Here is a 23552-nt window from a genome sequence, read left to right as displayed (position 1 = left end):
ATGCAGGCTTACCAATACTGGCCTTTCTCCTCCTCAGATCTGTACAACTGGAAAAATAACAATCCCCCTTTTTCTGAGGACCCCAGCCGACTTACAGGTTTAGTCGAGTCGCTGATGTTCTCACACCAGCCCACTTGGGATGACTGCCAACAGCTTCTGGGGACTCTCTTCACAACAGAGGAATGGGAGAGAATCCTCTTGGAAGCCCGAAAGAATATTCTTGGACCAGAGGGGAGACCAACTCAACTCCCTAACATCATAGAAGCTGGCTTCTCCTTAAACCGACCCAACTGGGACCCTAACACCTTTGAAGGTAGGGAGCATCTGTCCACTTATCGCTGGGCTCTTGTAGTGTGTTTTTGAGCGGCCGCTAGGCGGCCAACTAATTTGGCCAAGGTAAGAGAGATAATTCAGGGACCCAATGAATCTCCCTCCATGTTTCTGGAGAGAATTATGGAAGCATATAGGAGATACACTCCCTTTAATCCTCAGGCAGAGGACCAAAAGGCATCTGTTGCAATGGCTTTTATTGGGCAGGCTGCCCTAGATATTAAGAAAAAGTTACAATGTTTAGATGGACTACAAGATATGACCTTAAGAGATTTAGTCAGAGAGGCTGAGAAAATATATTATAAGAGAGAAACTGAGGAAGAGAAGGAACAGAGGAGGGAGAAGGAAAGGGAACGCAAGGAAGATGAGAGAAACATAAGGCAGACTAAAGCATTGACTAAGGTCCTGGTCACAGCCGCAGACAGGCCAGAAGTTAGAAAGCAGGGAGACAGGAAGGGATACCTGGGCCCACGCCAAAGGCTGTCCCTGGCCTCAGATCAATGTGCCTACTGTAAAAAAAAAAGTACACTGGGCCAAAGAGGGCCCAAAAAGAGGCAATCACGTCAGCCCGCCATGCTGACTCTAGAAGATGATTAGGAAAGTCAGGGCTCGGATCCCCTCCCCGAGCTCAGGGTAACTTTTGAGGTGGAGGGGACCCCAGTGAACTTTGAAGTAGATACAGGAGCCGTATATTCAGCCCTCAAGGCCCCACTGGGCCCTCTATCTAATAAAAGATCCTTAGTTCAAGGGGCTAATGGCAGTAAATATCGGGCTTGGACAACAAAGAGGACTATGGACCTAGGAAGGGGAAAAGTTCACCACTCTTTCCTAGTAATCCCAGAATGCCCAGCCCCATTAATGGGCAGGGACCTACTCACCAAGCTCAGGGCTAAAATCACCTTTAACCCCGATGGTCCCCAAGTGGAGTTTCTAAACCCTTCAGTAAAGACCCCCATAGTCACGGCTTTGACTATGTCAGTAGAAGATGAACATCAACTCTTCACGGCCCCTGGGACCGATCAAACAGGTAGACTACCCCAGAGATGGATAAAAGATTATCCTAATGCCTGGGCAGAAACTTCTGGGTTAGGTCTAGCCATAAAACAACCTCCAGTAGTAGTAGAATTAAAAGCCTCTGCCTCTCCAATCAGTGTTAAACAATACCCTCTAAGCAAAGAAGCTAGGGATGGGATAAGACCCCATATTCAGAAATACCTGGCTCTTGGGGTCCTAAGGCCCTGTCAATCAGCCTGGAATAACCCCCCTGTTACCAGTAAGAAAGCCAGGAATTGGGGACTACCGTCCTGTTCAAGTCTTAAGAGAGATCAACAACAGAGTGCAGGACATTCACCCCACGGTGCCTAATCCATATAATTTGCTTAGCACTCTGAATCCAGAGCAGAAATGGCACACTGTGCTGGACTTAAAAGATGCTTTCTTCTGCTTGCCCCTGCATAAGGACAGTCAGTTGTTGTTTGATAGACCCAGAAATAGGAACATCTGGCCAACTAACCTGGACTAGACTCCCACAGGGGTTCAAAAACTCCCCCACTCTCTTTGATGAAGCTCTCCATAGGGACCTCAACGACTTCAGAACTGCACACCCCGAAGTCACCCTACTCCAATATGTGGATGATCTGCTGCTGGCAGCCAATACCAAGGAGAACTGTGAGTCTGGGACCCAAGCACTATTATCCGAGCTTGCTCAGCTCGGATACAGGGCTTCTGCCAAAAAGGCCCAAATTTGTCAACAAGAAGTAATCTTCCTGGGTTATTCACTTAGGGGTGGCAAACGATGGCTTACTGAACCCAGAAAACGAACTGTTGTGCAGATACCGCCCTCATCTGATAAGAGACAGCTCAGAGAGTTTCTTGGGACTGCCGGCTTTTGTAGGTTATGGATTCCTGGGTTTGTGTCTTTGGCTGCCCCTTTATACCCGCTGATAAAGGGGGATGCCCAATTCCAATGGACCCCTGAACACCAACAGGCTTTTGATAATATCAAAAAGGTGCTGCTATCCGCCCCAGCCTTAGCTCTCCCAGATGTAAAAAAACCCTTCACTCTCTACATCGAGGAAAAGAAAGGAATAGCACGGGGAGTGCTCACTCAGACTTTGGGACCTTGGAAAAGGCTGGTAGCATACTTATCAAAAAAATTGGACCCAGTGGCTAGCGGGTGGCCCCATTGCCTAAGGGCTATAGCAGCAGCAGCCCTTCTAACAAAGGATGCTGATAAGTTAACACTGGGGCAGAAGCTAACCATCATAGCCCCCCATGCCCTGGAGAGCATCATCCGTCAGCCTCCAGACAGGTGGCTATCAAACTCCAGAATAACCCATTACCAGAGCCTCTTGCTTGACAAGGACAGAATAACGCTGGGACCCCCTGCTCCACTCAACCTGGCTACACTGCTGCCAGAAGAATCATCAGGACCCGTCGCTCATGATTGTCAACACATACTGGCAGAGGAGACCAATGTACATGAGACTTAAAGGATCAGCCACTGCCCCGCCCTGAGGTCGTATGGTTTATGGATGGGAGCAGCTTCCTCCAAGACGGTAAGCGGCAGGCTGGAGCAGCAGTAGTTAGCAAAACTAATGTTATCTGGTCTTCTGGTCTTCCAGAAGGAACATCAGCTCAAAAAGCAGAGCTAATTGCCCTTACAAAAGCATTGGAGCTAGCATCAGGCAAAAGAGCCACCATATACACTGATAGCCACTATGCATTCGCCACTGCTCATGTGCATGGGGCTACTTACCAGCAAAGGGGGCTATTAACCTCCCCTGGGAAGGAAATAAAGAACAAAGATGAGATCCTCCACCTTCTCTCGGCAGTAAAAGGCCCTAAAGAACTAGCTATAGTGCACTGTCGGGGCACCAGAAGGGGAATGACCCCGTGGTAGTTGGAAACAGACGGGCAGATGAGGAAGCTAAGCTGGCAGCCCTAAACGGAGTGACCCTGTTAACTGTTTCCACGCCGCGGGAACAACAACCAGGAAACTTGGCTGCGCGGGAACATTCAGGCAACTTATGGCCTGGGGACATGGACACCGAACTCCGGGATCCTACAGAGCCAAGTTCACAATTCCAAAAAGCCCAACTTTACATCAAAGATGTTCACCAGCTCACCCATTTAGGCTCAAAGAAGTTACAGGCACTCTTGAAGGACAAAAGAAAGGACTTTTTGTTGACTGGCTCACAAAGAAAAGAAATAGCTGAGCAGGTGACCAGAGCTTGTCAAGTCTGCCAATTAGTTAATGCATACCCATCCAAGCTTCCTGTAGGAAAGCGCTTATGAGGGACCAGACCCGGACAGTTCTGGGAAGTGGACTTTACTGAAATCAAGCCAGCAAGGTATGGACTTAAGTATCTCCTAGTCTTTGTAGATACTTTTTCAGGATGGGTCGAAGCCTTCCCCACGAAGAAAGAAACTGCTCAGATGGTGGTCAAAAAGATTCTGGAAGACATCTTTCCAAGATTTGGACTGTCTAAGGTAATGGGCTCCGATAACAGACCGGCATTTGTGGCCCAGGTAAGTCAGGGATTGGCCAGGACCCTGGGGATAATTGGAAGTTACATTGTGCCTATAGACCCCAGAGCTCAGGACAGGTAGAAAGGATGAATAGAACCATCAAAGAGACCTTAACAAAATTAAGCTTGGAGACCGGCATAAAAGATTGGACTATGCTCCTACCTTATGCACTGTTTCGTGCAAGAAATACCCCCTCCATCTCTTTGTGTAACCTTACCCCCTATGAAATTCTCTATGGTGCCCCTCCTCCAATCAGGGACTTGACCCCAACCCTGAGACTTAACGATTCCTTTCACACCCCCTTGCTTAACAGACTTAAAGCCCTTGAACACACCCAGCGATACCTGTGGAAACAGTTGGCCACTGCTTATCAGCCCGGAGACAAGGGAACCCCACACCGATATCAAGTGGGAGACTTCGTCTTCGTGAGACGACATAAGGTGTCATCCCTGGAACCCCGCTAGAAAGGACCATACCAGGTGCTGCTTATAATGCCTACAGCGGTGAAAGTAGATGGGATCATTCCCTGGATCCATGCCTTCCATCTCAAGCCTGTGCCCTGTCCAGACTCCGGCTGGAAACTGGAACAGACTGGTAACCCTCTCAAGTTGTGTGTCCGTCATGTGGGTAGGGCTATGGATTCTTCCCCTGACCACCTGCAGCCCTAATCCCCATCAGCCTGTTCAACAACACTGGCAGATTATAAATTCCACTGGACAAGTAGTATGGTCTATTTCACATATAGCCCCCCTATGGACTTGGTGGCTATCTCTCCATCCAGACATTTGTCAACTGGCCATAGGCCTCTCTGACTGGGACCTCCCTGACATAGAGGACCCCACACAGATCCCGTTTGACCCCAAGCCAGGGCAACATTCCCCACACCATATGTATCATGGATGTCATTGCCCCTATCATAGGTGTAGACTAGCCAGTCTTGATTATTATGTGTGCCCAGCTGATTTCTGAAGCCGCAAACAGGTCCGAATCTGTGGAGGGCCCAATGACTTCAATTGCAAATCTTGGGGTTGTGAACAAACGGGAGCTGCATGGTGGAAACCAAACTCCCCAGACAGCATGATTCAGGTAGGGCGAAATGACACCTGGATACACCCTAGGAACTGTTTAATTAGCCGAGTGTCAAACACTCGCTGTGGAAAAAAATATTCTATGTAACCCCCTCAATATAACTTTCATCTCCAAAGCAAGGGGCTACCTCAGGACAACATGGCTTACAGGAAATAACTGGGGAATGCGGTTCTATGTTTATGGCCCCACTTATGACTTTGGTCTCTGGTTCACCAGACTTAAGCAGGAAGAAAATCCCACAATAGGGCCCAATCCCCTCAAGCCAGGAATTAAGCATCCCAAACCCCCTTTGCTTAGAACTACCAGAACCCCTCTTCTATCTCAATCCTCCAGGTTTCCGTCTTTGTCTACTTCCCCAGTCCGGAGTATAGCTGACTCCTCCCCCTGGGAATTAATTAAAGGAACCTTCGCGGTACTGAATTCCACACAGCCAGACCTCACCCAATCCTGCTGGCTATGCCTCTCTGCCGCGCCCCCTTATTATGAAGGAATAGCAGTTAATGGGACTTATGCTGTGAAGACGCAGAGTTCCACCTGTAGTTGGGGCAAAAATCCAAAGTTAACTCTCCCAGAAGTAACCAGGACAGGTTAATGTCTAGGGTCCCCACCCAAAAGTAAACAGCACATATGCACCCAGATAGGAGAAACCAATGTCACGCAGGGCTTTCTAGTCCCTGAGAAAGGAACCTGGTGGGCGTGTGACTCAGGATTAACTCCTTGCATTTCAGTCCAGGTGTTTGACAGCTCAGTAAATTATTGTGTGATGGTGCAAGTACTCCTCAGGGTGCTTTTTCATGATGCAGAATCATTTGAAGGTCTAGTAGGGGGGGACAAATAACCCGTTTCCACCAGGAACCAGTGTCCCTCACTCTAGCCATATTGTTGGGGATAGGAGCTGCTGCAGGAGTAGGTACGGGAGCAGCTGCTATGATCTGGGGGTCACAACAAATGGCCCAGTTAGAAACAGTGATAGATCAGGGCTTGAAAACATTAGAGACTTCTATCACAGCCTTGCAAGAATCTTTAACCTCTCTCTCTGAGGTTGTTTTGCAGAACAGGCGGGGGTTAGATCTTCTCTTTATGAGGGAAGGAGGCCTCTGTGTAGCACCAAGGGAAGAATGTTGTTTTTATACTGACCATACTGGAGTTGTAAAAGAATCTATGAGTAAATTAAGAAAACGCCTTGAAGAGCGCCAAAGAAAAAGGGAAACTCAACAAGGGTGGTTTGAGTCTTGGTTTGCCCAGTCCCCCTGGTTAACTACACTCCTATCAGCCCTAGCCAGACCCTTGATCATTCTTATGCTGTTACTGACTGTGGGTCTCTGTGTGCTTAACCGCATAGTTTCTTTCCTCCAGGCTCAGATAGGACAAGTGTAACTCATGGTAATCAGGCAGCAATATGCTCCACTGGCAGAAATGGAAAATGAGACCCCTCAATAATTATGATCTATCACTTTTAAGATTAAAAGTAGTTGGAAAAAGGAGTGGGGAATGTAAGAGTAAAAGAAATTGAAGTTAAAAAGTGAAGGACCAGGTATTGTTAAATTCCTCTGCTACACCCTGAGGCAGTTAAGACAACGCCCTACTAGGCTATTTTGCTGATTCATAGCCTAGAGCATACAGGGCCCGAACCAATCAGTTTGAATGTGTACCTGCTTAGGAATAACCAATCACCCCTGCCCAATCTGTTCCCGCTAATAAATGTACAAATCATGTCTCAGATTTGTTGTTCAATTTTCCCGCGCCTCATGCTGATTTGTTCTGATGTATGCAAAGCCCCCGCCCTCCCCAAGAAGTGTACTTAAGCTCTGCTCAACCCCTGCTTGGGGCTCTTGGCTGCTCACCCTTCTTGAGTGGGCCGGGAGCCCCAGCGCGTTGGAATGGATCCCCAATAAACCCCCTTCTGCAATTGCATGAGTCAGTCTCTTGGTGGTCTCTTCCTCCGACGTTTCGCCAGACCCTTACACTAACAGGAGACATGCAGAATGGAAGCCAGGGTAATGAGGGAGACAGGGGTGGGGATTTTCTCATACGTCCAAGCACAGTGGCGACATTTCAAGTATTGCAAGGAAAACCACATGTTTCTGTGTATGTGGCACATGACCTCTGAACCTATATTGTGGGCACCACTGACCCACATCTGCCTCCGTGGATGCTCAAGGATACATTCAAGTAAGGCTGGCAAAGCTGAGCCAAGCCAGGGTGGGAAGACTAGGGAGGTCCAGGTAGGGCACCCTGAGGACACCCCACCCTGGGCCCTGGGAGACAGGGCTCAGCCCAGCGCAGAAGACGCCAGGCAAGAAGCCTTGACATCAGGACCGGCTGTGAAGACCCGGGGAGGTTCTGCATATGTTACTTTTCCTGTTGCACAAAATGTCCACCCTCCCCTGCCCACCATGTTCAGGTGGGGATGGAGGCTGGGCACTGCCTATCCTGTGGCCACAGGGCAGGATGGTGGGGAGCAGCCAGCCAGAAACACCCACATTGCAGTGGGTGCCTGGCAAGAGAGCCATGCCATACCCTGGCACCTGTCAGGTTCCTCCTGCTCCCCCACAACGTGGCACCCACAGCAAAGCTCAGGCCCACACACCTAGAGCAATTCCTCAAACACCTAAAATTCTCGCCTTTGAACAATGAAAAAGAAAGAACTGCAGAAAAATAAGACACATTTTAGGAGTAAAGTGTGAAAGAGGACATCTGTTGTGCGTTTGGGAAACTCGGTGCTTCACACTGTCCCTAAGAGTCTTTCAGCCCACGGACAGAGTCTCCTGCAGGGCAGCGGTTCCTCTTCCTCCCAGGACCACACCAAGGGCTGGGGAGGCCGTGCACACACACGCTGGCGGGTCTCCTCGTGTGTATACACCTATGTGCGTATCCAGAGCTCCGGGGTGTCCATGCGTGTCCACGCATGTTCACATGCTCCCCACAGAGCAGGAGAGGGTTCTCGCAGTCTGCACCGTCTACGCAGCTCTCCAGGCAGTCAGCATAAAGTGCACAGGTGGCCACAGAACTGGGTGGGTGGTTTCAGAGGGACAGTTCCTATAGAGAAGGGCAGAGAACCAAGGATGCACCCTTGTTCCTGGGCAAGCGACTGGGCAGTGAACCCTGAGGAAGAGCTTGCTTTGGCATGGACACAGCAATGCTGTCTCAGGGCCGCACCTGTCCTCATGGCTGCCCCGGCTTTGGAGGGTGGCAGGTACCATAAACACCACCTGCTACCACTGGGAACCTGTGCCTGCCATGGGAGGCAGCCACAGGGGACCCGTTTGGAAATCCTGCAGAGGGAGGGAGCTGTCCCTGGCACCCTGAAATCCACCTCTGGCAAAGAAAAGCAGCCTCTGAAGCAGGAGACACACCACATGGTGGGGCTTGAACAACATGGCTCCACTTAATGGCCCTCCCAGGGGCCTGCGGTGCAGACTCAGCACCATCAATCAGCCTTGGCTGGCAGGCCTGTCCTGACAGTCTGGCCAGCACGTGGGCCCACCCAACAGGGTTTGCAGAGAGGGTCCAGCCCCTCCAGCACAGCACACCAGGCAGTGGGTCAGGCCCAGATGCCAGTTAACAAGGCCGAGAGCCTTCTCTCAATGCCCAGCTTGCACTTGGCCACACTCTCAATGTCTGCCTGGTCCTTGAGTATGCGCTGCAGTCCCTCCAGCAGCAGCAACGCCTTGTGGTAGCAAGGTACATAGCCCTCCTGGTGCTGGAAGAACTCATTCAGAGCGGCCAACTGCACCATCTGCACAGCGTGACTGAGGATGAGTCTCTCAGCGGTGACACCATGGATGCCATCCAGAAGCCGCTGCTTTTCCAGGAAGAAGTGCTGCAGCCACAGGCTCAGGCCCTGACAGGACACCACCACCATGCTGGCCTTGTACAGCTCCTTGAGCCTGCAGACCACCTGCTTCACGGTAGATGAGAGGCAGAGCTTGCCGGCCCAGATCTGGTCAATGGCAGTCTGCAGGCCCAAGGACAGGAGCTCAGCCAGGTTCAAGTACAGCACCAGCTGCTCTGCGAAGCCCCACTCGCGGCTCAGTAGGCTGATCTGGTCGGCCACCATGCTCTCCTGAAGCTGGCACTCAGGGCCCTTGGCCCCCTAGCTGGTACTGCCCTTGAGGGCAGTGATCTCCAGGACAAGCTGGAGGAAGGCAAGTGTGAAGCGCAGGCTGTGCAGGATCTCCATGTGCTCCTGCTCCATGAACATCTCCTCTGCGAGATCAGGGGCTTCAAAGGTCACAGCCCCATCCAGGTTGACAGAGAGTGGGTCAGCAAAGCTGCAGCAATGGCCTGGGGCAAGGAGCTCAGGGACAGGCTCATGAAGGCCCTGGGCAGCAGTTGACGGGCAGAGGAGCCAGCAGAGCCCACTGAGAACATCCTTGTGCGGGGTCCCTGGGGCGGTGTGGTCCCACTCAGGGGAGAATCCACAGTGAAGACCACTGGGGAGGGGCTGCTGGCTCCCCTACCCCGGGCTCATGGGTGCAGCTTCCCTTCGAAGCCAGCAGAGGGTGCAATCTCCATGGGCTTCTCCTGCAGGCTGTCTGTGCTGACAGAGTGGGAGGCCTGGGTCCCAAATGGCAGCCTTGAGCAGCAGGTCGGTGAGGCGGCTGGTGCTGAAGGACTGGCCAAGGGGCCCCTGTTGTCCTTGGCAGGCCGCAGGCCAGAGCCCAGCTGCTGCTCCGGAAAGGGCCCCACCTCTGAGAGATCGGACAGCGTCTGATTCCATGTGTGTGTGTCGGGGGGGGGGGGGTCATCAACACATCCTGCTGGGCCAGGAGAGCCAGCAGGTTCCTGGGAGCTGGGGGCCTTAGGGAAGTCTTAGGAGGGCAGGGCCTTGGTGGGAGAGCCCAGGATGGGAGGCAGGGAGTTGTGCTGCATGAAGTCAGGCAGCTTGGGCGAGCCACGCAGGGACCTGCAGGGCTGTGGCAAATGAACTGGCTGGGGAGGGCTGGCTTGTGGTGGGCTGAAAGATGCTCCCAGGAGGTTCGTAGGGGCCTTAGGGAGCTTGGGCCGAACAACGTGCAAGTCGGACAGGTTGGGGGCGGCGCTGTGCAGATGGCAGCCAAGACCTGGGGCCCAAGGGGAGTGTTCGGGCATGGAGGAGCCTGGACGCAGGGACCTTCCAGCCTGCATCTCAGCTCCCTGTGGGGAGAGTGTCCTGCTCCAGCCCCACCTCTCAGGAATGGCTCCAACTTGAGGAGATGGCATGTAGGGCCAGCCTCCACCCAGGGACAGCTTCCTGGCCAGGACAGCTCCGTCAGGGTGGGATGGAGGAGATAGGCTAGCTCTGGCAAAACCCAGGGGGCTGGTGCTGCCCAACCTGCGGATGGCAGAAGACCAGGGCGTCTGGGGTAGAGTTGGAGAGTGCAGATTCTGCTCAATGCGCTGGTAGTTGTGCACCTGGGTGGGGACCGGGATGGGCACTGAGGCTCCACACCGACTGCTAGAGAATGGGCCAGCCAGGCCAGAGGGGCTGGGGGAGCTGCTGCAGGTGGGAGAGGGAGAGGGAGATGGGGTCCAGCCGTGGCTCTCCAGGCCGGCAGAGGCCACCAGGGAACTCCCGCTACACAGCAGACTATCCAGTGGTGGCTTAGCACAGGCCACCTCAGCCACCGGGTCCCCTGGAAACTGGGCTGGGACCATGATGAAGTTGTCTGTGTCACAAGAGTCCTTGCTGCTGCTAGCAGAGTCCCAGGAGCCTTGCAGGAAGCCGGCCTTGTCCGCTGGGGAGGTGAGCGTCTTCTGCATGTGGGGCATCTCCCCTAGGGACGGCGGGGGACAAGATGAGAAGTGGAGCTACTCCTGGAGCTGCTGCAAGACCCTGAGCTCGGATAAGAGGGCACAGGCACCGTTGGGGACTTAATGGAGGCACTGGCGTCCAAGAAAGGGTGACGAAAAAATTCCTCGAAGTCCATGCGGTCTTTGTGGTTGCTCTGCAGCAGAGCCAGGAGCAGCTGCCTTAGGGGTGCCGACGTCTCCGGGGGGATGACGGGCACAAGAGTCTTGTTCTTCTCCTAGAACAGGCGCAGATCCTGAGGGCTGCTGGCCTGGAACGGGGCCTTGCCAGTCAGGCACTGGTACACGAAGGTGCCGCTGCTCCACAGGTCTGCCTTCCCATCGTAGTGCTGGTACATGATGACTTCAGGGGCCATGTACATGGGAGAGCCCCAGAGCATGGCTGCCATCATGTTGCTCTGGAGGTACTGGGCGAACCCAAAGTCAGGGATCTTGACGCGGATGTGATTGGGATTCGCACGTTGCCCCCCAGGGTTGGACAGCAGGATGTTCTGGGGCTTGAGGTTAAGGTGGATGATGCCCTTGCTGTGCAGCAGCCACATGGCACCTGCAATCTTCTGCAGGAAGAGCCTGATGGTGTCTTCGCTCAAGGTCTCCATGGTGTGCAGGTAGTCAGCCAGGTCCTCACCATTACAGTACTCCATGAACAGGTAGACGGAATTGGCCATCTCCTGAAAGTTATACAAGGCCACAATGTTCTCATGCTTCAGTACCTTGAGTATTTTTATTTCCTTCCCCTGCAGTGTCTGGGACTTGGCCAGATTCTTCTTGTTAATACACTTGACTGCGACCTCCAGGTTGTGCTTGAAGACCACGGCGAAGGCGCCGTGGCCGATCAGGTCCTTGAGGGAGAACTCGAACCTGCCCATGATCTCCCTGCCGCCTCCGGTTCAGGGGAGCGGGCGCGCGGGGCCGGGGCGCTCGGGCTCAGGCAGAGACGCGGGCCACGGCCTGAACGCGTGCGCTGGGCTGGGGGCGCGGGCCCGGCTGGTGCATCGCAGGGATGATCGGGCAGGCTGCGTGCTCCCTCGGCGTCCGCTGCGGCGCCCTCGTGATGCTGGCAATCTAAACCCACTCGGACTCCGACACGGGTCTGGCTCAGACTCGCGCCTCGACTGCTCTCTGGCGTAGACTAATATTGCTATTTTCAACTTAAAGATCTGCGACCTATTTCGCATTCTCTTCTAGGTAGATGTCAGAATTATTTTGTCAAATTCCAATATTTCTGTTGATTTTGTAAATTGTATAGCTTTATAGAGGAAATGACATTTATTCTACACTGTGAAACTAGTTTGCAGTTATGTGCAAAACTTTCTAATTGTTCAAATGTGGACTATCTTCTTTTTAAAAGTTTTCATCTTAGTGGTAACCTTTAGACAATTGACATTCATGACTATTACCAATGTCAAACATGAATTCAGAATCACTGATAATATAACCCACTTCAAACTGCCAATTTAATTAAAAATCAAAAAATAAATATGTACCTTCATGATTTTTCATAGACATTGAACCAAGTATTCTAACATAGCCCACAGAAAATCACAGATGTTCTAACACAATGAATAACATTTTCAAAGTAAATCAAACTTCAGGCCATTACAAATTGTCTTGATAGAATAGAATAAACAGATTACTGACTAAAATGGATAATATTACCTCATTATAGGTTGAAAGTAGCCCAGTGTTTAAACCTTCGGAAGAAAGGGGTGATTGTTACAGTTCTTTCTGTTAGCCATCCCAATTTTGCTTATTCACAAACCTAAATAGGACCAATATGGTGACATGTGTCTAGTTTCAGTGATTCAGAAGGGTGAGGCAGAAATATTTTAAGTTCAGAGCCAGCCTCAGCTACTCAGTGAGAAACTTAGACCCTGTGTCAATATAAAACAGGGCTGTGCTGAATATGGTGACACATTACTTTAATCCCAGCAACTTGAGAGGCTGAGGCAGGAGCCTCATGAGTTCAAAGCCAGCCTCAGCAAAATTGAAGCCTTAAGCAACTCAGGTAGGCGCTTTCTCTAAATAAAAGACATAATACAGCTGAGGATGTGGCTCAGTGGTCAACTACCCCTGAATTCAATTGGAAGTATAAAAAATAAAGTAAAAAAAATGGGGCTAGAGGTTTAACTTTGTGCTTAAGTGTCCCTTGGTCTAATCCATGGTTAATTTTTTTTTTAAAGTAGTTGTGAGACTTTGCAAATGTTCTTTTACACCGAGTATCTATTTTAATTTTATCTATTATCTAAAGAAAAATGATACTGAGTGCCATCATGTCAGCAATTCTTTAGTCTTATGTCTATTCAGAAAGTAGACAATGTGCTTTTACTCCCACTCTAGCCAAATGTTGAATGTGATTCCCAAACTTTGGATCTGATCTCTTCTTATTTTTTATGGATTATGTAATAATTTGGTTATGAAAGAATATTAGTCAGGTACTTAGATGGGAAACATTTTGAAGCCTTTTACTTTTGCTTTTATAACACTGTCTTCTCCATGAGAACAAGCCCAAGTTATTTTATTTGATTATGACCTCATAGTCGTCCTAGGGAGGAGTATATTAAGGTGCTTTTGTTGGCAGCCAGATTACCCTCTAAAGCTCAGTAAACTTATCTACCATCACATGCAGCACAGATCACAGATGAACCTAGCATAAATTGATGACCAGCTGAAACATGAACTAATAAGATTTAGAGTGAGTTGTTATATAGTGACAGATAACTAATCCACTCACTATAGCCTGGATGCCATAACTCAATCACCTGTTTAACTGAAGTCACATGGAAAACAGCAGTCATCTTAAAGGTAGTGATTTATTTTTTTTCTTCCTTTAAATTTAATATTTACTCACTTGATGAGATTCATTGATGTATAAAAAAATGTGTAGACATATATGCCTTTGATTTGTGCTGATATTCTCATAGCACACCATACCAAAGAAGAAAACAGATATCACAACCATGCCATTAGGCACAAGGCAAAATTTTGCAATAAATTATCTTTTAATGTGTTCATATCTAAAATCTAAGCTACTGTCAGATCTGAAGACCTGACACCCTTCATCTTCTGAGACACAAATTATTTTTGTTTACAGTGTGATATCTGAAATGGGGATGGGTATGTGCCCAGAATCTAGTTGAGAAACATTGTCCATATTTGTACACTTCTGTGTTGGAGATGTTTGCTCTCCCAAAGCACACTGTCTTCCCTGTTGTTTTGCCCCGATGAGAAAATTTTCCAGGAAGTGTACTCCATCACCTAAGACATAAAATGAGTGGTTCAGGCATTTCACCTTACTGAGGTCAAGAAATTCATAGCTCTCAATCATGGACTTTAGATATGGTGAACAGAGATGTGCCTGAGATTTCAAGTAGAGAAGAAATTTTAAAATTTATTTCAAAAATACATATATTCATTAGTAAATTCATATTGTCAAGCCATAATAATATTCTGGATATAGTGCTTTAAGTTGTTATAATTTATTAAGCTGTTGTTGTTGTTGTTTAATTTAGAGATAGGTTGCTTAGCACCTTGCTTTTTCTGAGGCTGGATTTAAACTTGTGATCCTCTTAATTCAGTTTGAGCCACTGGGATTTCAAGTTTGCATCACCATATCTGACCTTTTTCCATTTTTAATTGAATACTAGAAACTTTGAAATTATATTTTGAGTCACTATTTGGTTGAGAAGCATGAAGACATTGCTGTCTCAGTGAATTGTTTATGAGTTTAAACTTAAACTATTTTCTTATAAGAATAAAAACCAGAAAAGATAAATAAAATTTTTAAAGTAATTGTGATATAATTTCTGTTTATATGTAGGTATAAATACATACACACACATATTCACAAATGGATTTTACCTTATATACAGTGATAAATGTAAATGTAGTTTTGTTTGGGGTAGATCCAACTATTTGGAGTAAACTCTACCTTAAAAAAACTCCATCCTGAGAAACTTAATACAGTTCACAAAACTAAAAAATAATAAATAAATAAATAAATAAATAATTTAATTCATGGCTGTGGAGTATGCATGGTTGTGAAGCATGCTCATAATACCAGTTACTTGAAGCCTTTGTAGAAGAACATTGAAGTGGTTATAGAGCTCTGTATTGAAGGTGTATTAATCTGATATACATCATTATCTTAATCTTTTTGTTTGTTTATTTGTTTTTAAACCCATGGCCTTATGCATGTAATATGAGTAGCCTACTGACTTAGCTATTTCCCCAGCACTGACCTTAATATTCTAACAACAAATATGGTGCTCCATTCTTGCCAGCAGCCAAGAACCTGGCATTCCAATCTTATTTGGTTCTGGGTTTGATGCATTTTTTTTTCCTGTTACCAAACAGCAGGCCCACTAGGCTCAATTGATAGGTGGTGCCTGAAGCCTTGTCCAATAAGTTTCTTAGGTGAGAACTGTCCAATCCACACCCAGCCAGTGATCAGAGGAGGAGCTTCTACAATCTTCTGTTCCCTTTGTGCCTGGAGCCTGCCATTGTTTGAATATTTTTCTATGCTTTTTCTCCTAGATCAGGAGCCCCAGATTTCTATGATAACAAGTGCCAAAAAAAAAAAAATTAGGAAAAGCATGGAGAACTCTGAAAGCAAGGAAAATGGTAAGTGTGTCTATCTTGAGATTGGGCAGAGAGGCTGTTTGAAGCTAGCAGAACTAGCAATGGCAGGAACTGAAAGGGTGACTTGGGACTCCTCATGATCCTCTCCAGACACTGGTGGCCAGAGGACCTCTCTGTTGCAGCTAAACCTTCAGACCCCTCTGACTATTCTAGTGGAGCTTAAATCAGCAATTGAGACACCGGTATTCTGTCCCATCACTGTATGGTAGTTTTTTTTTTTTTTTTAAAGAGAGAGTGAGAGAGAGGGAGAGAGAGAGAGAGAGAGAGAGAGAGAGAGAGAGAGAGAGAGAGAATTTCTTTTTAATATTTATTTTTTAGTCCTCAGCAGACACAACATCTTTGTTTGTATGTGGTGCTGAGGATCGAACCTGGGCCGCACGCATGGCAGGTGAGCACGCTACTGCTTGAGCCACATCCCCAGCCCCACTGTATGGTTTTATCAGCCCCTTCCTGATACCACACATTTTTTATACTACTTCGTATAATAAAAATGTGTGGTAAAATTATCTGTTGTTCAGTGATGGACTTCATGTAACTGTAACACTTAGCTCAAGCATTTGGAAATAACAAAATCTAGGTGTCAGTATTCACTATTAAAAAAAGTCTAGTAGAGTGCATTTCTTGCACTATATATACCCATCTTTAAATGGGGCACATTTTTTACAGATGCATATATATTACAATTATATATATTTAACATATAATTACTACATCTCTAATTTACCATATCTATTTCAATTTAATCTGTCTTTTGAAAGCACCAATACATGACACTCTGTATATGTACATTTTGCATGTCTTGGAATTTTTCACTTTTAGTTAGGATGCTTTTTTTCTTTACTCTTCTTTTTTATGAAATGATCTTTTCCAAATTATTGAGATGAATGAATTTTAGAACTTCTAGTTTAGCTAGTGAAGTCTGTAGAATTAATTTATTTTTAAAAATATTTTGTAGTTGTCAATATTTTTTTATTTACTTATATGCCATGATGGAAATCAAATCCAGTGCCTCACACATGCTAGGTAAGCCCTCTACCACTGAGCCACAAACCTAGCCCTGTATGTTTCTTTTTTAAGCTCAATTTTAGATGCTTTCCCCTTTTTACAGGTTTGTTATAGTATAAATTACTTATAATAACCTGCATATATTTAAGGTAAGCACTTTGATTTTTTGACATCTGTACACTTTTTGAAGCAGTTTAATTATCAACATATTTACTATATGCATTACTTGGTGAGGGGTCATCTTAATTGTTTTCAGAATATGGTTGTCTCCCATTATCAAGTGGGTTTATGTTAAGTGTTTTGAAAATTTTGATTCTAAGTATTTCATCCAACCCCCACATTTCAAAGACTATTGAAAGCAAAGAAACAACAATATTCATAACCAATGTATCCCATCCAATGGAAACATAATACCAGTGTCCAACCTGAAATGAAACCCAGATGCTTCAGTAGTAAGGTGGTGTCAGAACCACCAACTTAGATATTTGGTACCCTATAAAAGCACTATGAACAACTCTGAATCTTTTACTTTCTTTTTAAATAAAATTTCTGAAGCTTCCTTAAAAAATTAAAGCACTATGTATAAGAAAAGTGAATGAAAATTAAGTCCTATGGAGGCACTGAGGCTGATCATTAATTCTAGTAAATAATTAGTCAAGTCAGGGGTTGGGGGCTTGAAATTTTCTCATCTTTCCCAACTATTTAAATAGAACATTTAGATGTACTGACCTGAAATGACAAAAATGCATTTCAGGGAGGTGACATCACAGAAAATTTCAGGCCAGAACACTGAAAATGTGGGAAAAAATACATGCACATACATATACAATATAGAGAAAATGATAAATGACAAGCGCATAAATATGAGGGTAAATTTAGTGTGCCACATGCATTGTAGGTGGAAAATGATAAAAACATTCAAAAGATAAAGATAGTAGTAATTGAGGTGTTCCAGGATTCTATAATTGTAGAAAACATTAATATGATTTATAAAAAAAACTACATTTAATCCCTTTGGTTATGCTTTTGTCCTCTGTTTTTATTCAAATTTGATTCCCTCAAATGAGCTTATTTGGATATGGTGTCCTCTGATTTTTGTTGTTGTTTGTTGTTGTAGTTGTTTGTTTTATTTTGATTTCAGAATTTCATGACCTGTGTCCTGCAATGCCCTATCCCAAACTCACTTTTGTGACTCTTTTTTGACATATTCTGGTTTGCAGAGGAAGACATCCACTTAACTTATTCTGTTGAAAGAACTGAATATTGTCTATGTTTGCAAACAATGTCCTAAAGAACAAGACTATTGGGGGTCTTTTATATCATATTTTATATCATATAAAATGGTACCCAGACCTTGTGGGGTTTGAGGATTACTCTCTGCTTGTTTACCACCATCTTCCCTATGAGAGGGGCTTATCTGTCTTTGTCTGAGGGCTCCATTAACATATATATGAAGCATTTGCAGTCACAAGCTAAGGATTACCAGAGATTTGAGAAAATGCAAGGGATAATTCTCTTGTAGAGCCTTTGTACATTGTATGATCTTTGCATCACTTTGATGAGGCCATTTATAGTCACTCACACTGAAAGTCTTCTATTAAAGTTATCCATAATGGTAAGAGAATAATTTCTGGTTATTTTATTCCAATAAGTGTTATTATATTTTTAGGTGTACTAGAAATCAGACATTATTGCAAATTAAACATGTGATCAAATTTTCATCATGATAATGTTATCAGTATTAAGTAGTAATTAGCAGTACATTGGAAAAAGCTTCTCAAAAACATGATAGAAACCTTGCTGACTTTTCTGATTGTCAGAAACAACTTGATCAGGAAGCTAGTAATTTCTAAATTATATGTAAGTGTATTTGTGATTCTTTTATTAGTACCAGTTTCCTTATGATGTAAATTATTGATTTTCCTTGGGAAACTATTCTGTTCATGTTACACATAAAGATGTTCCCTTTGCTTTCAGTTATTTCTGATAACTTCTACCTTAAAAATTATGTCATTTTGAACCTAATGGAGATACATTTTATTATTTGTAACTAAGAATACTGATTTTCACAAAAGGAGGTTTTCTACTATTATAGATTTCCTGATCACTCCTGTTTTACATTTTGGAGATTGGCTGTTGTTTCAGCTCTTAAACCTAGTTTAAACCTGGTCAATTTGATAGCTATTTTTATATCATCTATTGCATTGAGTAAATGTAATTTGGTAAATTTTGGTGTCCTATTCTCTATTTTTTTTTTTTTTGCTCATTGTTATTGGTGCCTTCAAAGTCTGAATTTTTTGATGAGGGTAACTGGGGATTAAACTCAAGGGTATTGGACTACTGAGTCTCATCCCCAGCCCTATTTTTATTTTATTTAGAGACAGGGTCTCATTAAATTACTTAGTGCCTTGTGTTTTTTAGGCTTACTTTGAATGTGCAATCCTCCATCCTCCACCTCCCAAGATGCTGGAATTATAGGTGTGTGCCAACTTGTCCAGCTATATATTGCATCTTTTAATTTGATATTATGGATAACTTGCACATAAAACCATATTGTACTTACAGAAATATATTTTCTTTCAGTGCATCTACTAATGTGTCAGCAAAATTTCTGTGTAATGTGTTTCTATGATTTTTCAGTATTACCTTCTAATTTAAATATATGACATATCATTATGTTAGAGTCATGTCCTTGATAGTGTTTTACAAAATTTAGTATTTCTGTACCTATGCTGTAACAAAAAAAATAAATAAGCTTATTTCTCCAATCTTATGTGACCCCAATTTAGTTTCTTTTACACACAGTTTTCAGTATTTGTACTCATACTTGTCATTTTATGATGAGGAAAATAATTACAAAGGTTGAATTCCCCAAAAAATTCAATTTCATTTATCCAGCTCATGAATCACTCTGACAAGCTTATAAAGAACAATGTAGTGTGACTTTGTAAGTTGTTTCAGTTCAGTGCTGCTTAGTAGTTTGTGTGTTACTTCAGTGTGTCTATTATAAGCATAGCTCATAATTCATTCGGTATACATTCATTAAACATATCAATTTTTGAGTGGATCTTAGCATGACAGGAAAAGAAATCCATGAAAGTTCAGCCCAGCAAAATTAATGAACAGAAAAACAATACCAATATAATTCCTTCTATTTATACCTTCTGGTCCCAAAATATAGAGCAAGAAAATGGAAAAGTAATGGTAAAAACAAAATTATAAAAGGCTATAGAAATACACATTTTTCTTCTTTCCTAATGGATATTTAATGTAACATATAAAACTGCATATGTGGGCTATATATCCTTAGTACCAGAAAAATAAAAAGCCCTCACATCATGTTGAAAAGATTCTCAGGATTCTTCCTGATCTTCTTTGACAGGTATTTTGGGGTTTCTGAAGAAATCTGTGTAAAAGAATAGGGACTGTGTGCAGACGGAAGTTTATAATATTTTTATTCATCACCCACACACAACAAACATTTGTCTTGGTTCAAAAATTCTGACTTCATTTTACCCAATTTACAATTTTTTTTTATAAAAATCAAAAGCTTCAGAATGTGTCTCTTGCAGGTCACATTTACCAGTCAAAATCAGTTCTTTTATGGGCTGAAGAAAAAGTATTAGTCATTTTCATTTTATTTAACTTTTTCTTGTTGAATGTGTAGGAGTAACTCTCACTTGTAAATTCTGTGTATCTACCAACTAAATTAAGGAACTAATTTTTTAAAAAAAATTATTGTAAACATGACATTAGTAAATTAATAGTTCTCTCCCTACTCTAGATAGATTATCTTATATATTTTCCATGGTTTTATGTCTTTATCTCCATTACAAAACAATTTCTATTTTCTTCTTCTTCTTGTTCTTCTGAGTACTGGGATTAAAATCTAGAAGTGTTCTATAATTGCACAATATTATCTCTGCCTAAGTTGCCCAGTTGGATTTGTACTTTGATTAGTACCAGGGATTAAACCCAGTAGCCCTAACCACCAAGTCACATCCAAACCATTTTTTGTTGTTGTTGTTATTTTATTTTTTTGTACCAGGTACTGAAACAACATGTGCTGCATATCAACTAAGCCAAATCCCCAGGTTTTTTATGTTTTAATTTGAGATAGGGTCTCACAAGGTTTTTATATCTTTTCTAAATTGCTGATGTTGGATTTGAACATAAAATCTTCATGGCTCAATCTCCTAAACCACTGAAATTATAGTCATGCACCACCATGCAGTTTATTATTCATTTTTGTGACAGGGAATGGCTAAGTTGCTTAAGCACTTACTAAATTGCTGGGGTTGCCTTTAAACTTGTGAATTTTCTGCCTTACCTTCTGAGCTGCTGGAATTATAAAAATTTACCCTCATGATCAGGGGTCTTCGTTGGCCACACCATTCTAACTTACAAAAATTATAGATATACACCATCATGCATTGTCCTTGCTGAGCATGTGTAAGGTACTGAGTTCGATTAATACATATATAAATAAAAATAAAGGTTCACACGAACCTAATACATATATGTTATAAGGAGACTGTTCAGAAAACACTCAAAGACCAAATTTGAAGCAAATTAGAGAGTTTTATTACCTGGCCAAGGGATGCTTCTCTTATGCCCCAATGGCTTTCTGACAGAACTACACCAGGCTGTTCATGGTTTCAATACTTAAGGAATAAAATTACATCCTATGGGATCTGCCAATTGCAAGCAAGCAGAGTATAGGGGCTGAAAAAAGAAGTTATCAGACCATAGACAAACAACCACATCCTGAGTCGGAGCACAGTTGTGGTTTTATATCCTGGGTTCAAGTACATTTTCAGATGTATGAGGCACAGTAACTTTATATAATATAATATAATATATATATATATATATATATATATATATATATATATATATATATCAGTTTCACATGGGAAACATAAAGATGAAGTCACTGTGGCTATACTTACTATTTTATTAATTAATATTTTAAAATCTATTAAAATCTATATTCTATAACTTATTAATTGTATTGATTAATTCAGACCATAATATTACATGTGAGTATATATATATATATATATATATATATATATATATATATATATATATATATATATATCTGAAGCAATATACATACTTCAAATTTGTTACTTATTTTACTAGCAAATTAACATTTGTTAATAACACTTATTCACATTTATTAATAACACTTGTTATGACCCCATGTTATTATAATTAGGCTGTATGAAACTAGATAATAAACTAAAAGAAATGTGTATGTTCTGGTCTCAGGGGAGTATAATTATTCCATTATTTACAATATATACCATGTACCTGTGATTTGCAACTTTAAGTTATTACCTTCAAACAGAAACTAAATGTAAGGCTAATAACGAAGTAGGTCAGATTTTTCACCTAAGAATTGAGTGCTGATTATTTAATTTAAAGTACAATTAGACAATTCATTAATTTATTTTTAGTAAATTGCAGGTATTAGATTTTTCTGGGTTTTGGTGATTGAACCCATTGACACTTTACCAATGAGTCACAGCCTGAATCCTTTTAATTTAAAAAGGATCTCCCTAAACTGCTTAGTGCCTTGCTAAGTTGCTGAAATTGAACTCCAGCTTGCAATCTTCCTGCCTCAGTCTCCAACATTGTTGTGATTGCAGAAATGTGCCACTGCACCCCTAGAGATAATAGATTTTAAGAGATCTCAGTTGGGAATACAGTGACCTTGTATAGATGGCTTTGTATTTGTAATCCTCTTGTCTCAGCCTCCAAAATTGCCAGTATTGCAGATATATGATAAATTGTGTAATTTGGATTCTTGTAAAGTATTCATATAACCATTGTGTAAATAACATATCATGGATTTTTATGATCAGGATCTTATTTCTCAGGTTTCTTTTTGTCTTTTACTAAATACTATGTGCCTCTATTTTCATACATCTGACTGTTCTTTGCATAATTTCTTCTGTTTGAAAATTGGCTTTGAGATGAAGATAGATTTTTTTTTCTTTAACACAGACTTTTGCCTTGCTATGTTAGAATAAGACCCAGGACCTATTCACTAGCATAGGTAAGAGAGATTGCCAATATTGCCGGAGGAAAAAAAAGCAGGAGTGAGGATATTGAGGTGTCCAGAGAATTGAGGAGTGTGTGAGACTGAGCATACTCAAAAGCAGGGAGATCAAGTTTATATTTTGTATAAAATAAATAGGAAATACAAGAAGCCACAAATGTGAAGTAGTACAAGACTGTGATTAATCATGTGGAGTTTTCATTCATTCATAAAATAGCAACTACAATCCAAAAATAGTAACAGAATGTTAATTAGAATATGCTAAAAGTTCATTTTAACAATAAGAATTTTATATATATATATATATATATATATATATATATATATATATATATATATTAAACTTTTAAAACTTGGCATTAGCTATACTTTAAAATAGAGATAAATAGACAGATTTGTTGGGACATGTCTGTAATCCCAGGATTGGGCAATGGGTGAAACAGGAGGATTATAAATTAGAGGACAGCATAATGAACTTTGAAAGACCCTGTGTCATAATTTAAAAAAATAGAACTAGGAATATAGCTTAGGGGTAAGATTTTCCTGGGTGCTATCTGTGTTCCAAATATACAAAAGAGAGAGAATGAGAGTTATGGAAAGAGAGAGAAAAAGAAGGGAGAGAGAGAGAGAGAGAGAGAGAGAGAGAGAGAGAGAGAGAGAGAAACACCAAGACTAGAAATGAACATTTGTTCTTGGGTTGTGGCAAGAGAATAAAAAATGTGCTGTGCTTGTGCAAGATCTTGGGTTGCATCACAAGCACTGCATGGACATACACACAAAATATGCATATTTATTTATATAACTATATTAAAAACTTGACAACTTTACAATAGTGGTTGATGTACATATTTTTCTTATGTATTTTTTACAAATTATAAATAATCAAAAAAAAAAAACAGTTCTGGGGTTGTGGTTCAGCAGTAGTACACTTGCCTAGAATGCGTGAGGCCCTGGGTTCGATCCTCAGCACCATGAAAAAATAAATAACCTAATGGTTTCGTGTGAAAAACAAGAAAAACAAAAATTATGTTTGTATACACATGGCCACAGTATATTCACATAAATGTAAGTGGATCTCATAATAAAAAAAAAA

At 43.0% G+C, this 23552-nt stretch overlaps 1 pseudogene; it reads right to left on the bottom strand.

Annotated features, from left to right (window-relative positions):
• Positions 1-8494: 8494 nt before the first annotated feature.
• On the bottom strand, positions 8495-11921 carry LOC143390272 (serine/threonine-protein kinase ULK1 pseudogene; annotated as a pseudogene).
• Positions 11922-23552: the final 11631 nt, after the last annotated feature.

The sequence above is a fragment of the Callospermophilus lateralis genome, unplaced genomic scaffold (assembly GCF_048772815.1).
Source record: "Callospermophilus lateralis isolate mCalLat2 unplaced genomic scaffold, mCalLat2.hap1 Scaffold_52, whole genome shotgun sequence".
Lineage (NCBI taxonomy): Eukaryota > Metazoa > Chordata > Mammalia > Rodentia > Sciuridae > Callospermophilus > Callospermophilus lateralis.
This window is presented reverse-complemented; position numbering and strand designations above follow the sequence as displayed.